The sequence below is a fragment of the Lathyrus oleraceus genome, chromosome 3 (genome assembly GCF_024323335.1).
Source record: "Lathyrus oleraceus cultivar Zhongwan6 chromosome 3, CAAS_Psat_ZW6_1.0, whole genome shotgun sequence".
Lineage (NCBI taxonomy): Eukaryota > Viridiplantae > Streptophyta > Magnoliopsida > Fabales > Fabaceae > Lathyrus > Lathyrus oleraceus.
Window position 1 is genome coordinate 201,589,228 of NC_066581.1, and position 2,368 is coordinate 201,591,595.

Genomic DNA, 2,368 nt, shown 5'->3' on the forward strand with positions numbered 1-2,368 from the left:
CATCTTCACTCTTAATGAACTGCAAGTGAATGAGAGAATCCTAGATAGAGATTATTGAATAACTAGTTATGTCTTCATTAAGGTATTTTAATGAATTAAGGACATTAAAAATCATTTTTTGCCTATTAACCCTAATGGTAAGCTATCCTTTTTCCACATTTATCAATATTCTTCCAGTTGAAAAAGAATAGTCTTCCCAAAAGGATAGATTTATCTTCATCAACACTGAAATCCATGATGATGAATTAAACTGGAAGCACAATTGATGCTTCTCTAAACTAATTGATGTGTGATTGTTGTTGGTCTTGCAACACCAATTCCAAGTTTATTAAATATAGATAATGGCATTAAATTTATGCTTGCTCTAAGATCACATAGTGCCTTGTCAGAAAACGACTCTCATATTTTGCAAGGTATGGTGAAGCTTCTTGGATCTTTTAACTTGGGGGGAAGTTTTCCTTGCACAAATTGACTATATTTATGAATTAGTGCCACGATAGAAAATTCTCCCACTATTTTCCTTTTTGTCAAGATATCTTTCATGATTTTTAAGTAGTTTTGAATTTGTTGGATAACTTCAATCAATGGTATATTTATGTGAATTTGTTTCAAGAACTCTATGAACTTGCAAAAATATTGTTCTTACTTAGTCTTCCTGATTATTTATGGAAAAGGTGGTGGTGGCCTTTCTTGCACAAATCTTCGTTTTGTGCTGGACTTTGGCACTTCATATGATATTTTTGCTTCCATAGATGTCATATCAGAAGTCTTCAGAGTGGTTATACAAATTGCATAACTTTTTTTCTTGAGTCATCCAAGGTTTTTTTTGTTGTATGTCCATGTACCTATTCTTCTAATACTTTTGAAGACTTCAGATTTGTCCTTTGAAACTCTTAACTCTATTGACTTGGTCCTTCATACTCTTTGCCAACTTTTAAAGAAAAGACATTGCAAGTTTCAATGCTTTTGGTACCAAAGGTTGATGTAGGTGTTTTTGTAGAACCTTGGAGCCCTTCTATGGTTCTTTAACTAAATGTAGAAGCAATCTGTCAAATCTGATTCTCTCGGTTTTTGATGTTGACACCTTGGGATTGAATTGAATCGTTGTATCTTGAAAAAATGATTTGTTTCCTTATGAAGCCACTACCTAATTTGGTACAGAAAAACCAGGTAGAATTTATGGTACTTCGGGATTCAATTAATTTTGGTTGTTGCTCCATGAGAAGTTTAGGTGATTATGCCATCATGGATTATATGTATTGCTGTAGGGGTTGTTGTACTTTTAATTCCCCACATAGTTAACTGAAATAGGGTTTGATGAACATTCCTCAAACATGTTATCTCCTCCACAATAAACACATGCATTTTCAGTGGCATCAGTCACAACCTTGATTGGCTCGGCAACTGGCGTGTTAGAAGTTTTCATCATATTTTTTAGCGTTTGGTGAATTTGGGCCACTTAAGCAGCAAAAGCTATGGTCTCACTGACTTCATGCACACCAGCTGGCTTCTTTGGATTAGCAATAACAGTTTCCCTTGTGACTAGCCATTGGTATGTGTTAGTAGTAATATTTTCAATCATATTATACGCTTCTTCATAGGATTTGGACAATAATGCACCACCAGATTATGCATCTAGCATATGTTGGAACCGAACTATTATAGAATGTCTCTAGCTAAATACTTAATGAAATTCAATGGTGTGGACATTACGTTAGTAATTCTTTAAATCTTTCACAAGCATCAAATAAGGATTCTTCATCCCCTTGCTTAAAATATGTGATTTCATTCTCATTTTAGCATTCATGTGGAATATGTCTAGAAATTTTTCAGTCAAAGGATTCCATGTGGAAATGGAACTATGTTTCAAGAAATTGAGCCAACTTTGTTCTATATCCCTTAGAGAGCATGGAAAAAACCTCAACCTAAAAGCAGCATCATAATTTTCAGGGATCTTAAAATTTCATGCAACCTCTAGAAGTTGCTTCAAATGGAGAGGAGTGACATCAGTAGTAGGTCTTGAGTATTGACCAATGGTTTAATGAGCTACAGTGATTTCAGGCCTAATGATTTAATTTTCATAGCATTTGTATCAAAGACAACATAGTCCTTGAGATTTCTTGTCCTATCATTGGTTGTGCCAATAATGTTAGTCTCAAACATGACTTCTTCTTGATGATTCTCTCTAAATTCCTCTTTTAAGTCTTTAATTAATACAACAAGGACATGTGTTCTTGGTTGTTTAAGACAAATCTGGTAATTCCTTAATAGTCCAAGTCTTATTTCTAGTTCGGGATCTCCTCTATAAACTGAGGTTAGCAACCTGCCCATGCAGTAATCACGCATATGTCGTGTCACTAGCAGACAG

The 2,368-nt window shown here is 34.5% G+C and overlaps 1 non-coding gene across 1 annotated transcript; it reads left to right on the plus strand.

Moving 5' to 3' along the window:
• The first annotated feature begins 1,692 nt into the window (after positions 1 to 1,692).
• Positions 1,693 to 1,798, plus strand: LOC127133335 (small nucleolar RNA R71). The gene has a single exon (XR_007807318.1). It is a non-coding gene; the product is annotated as a small nucleolar RNA R71 (small nucleolar RNA).
• The last annotated feature ends 570 nt before the right edge of the window (positions 1,799 to 2,368 follow it).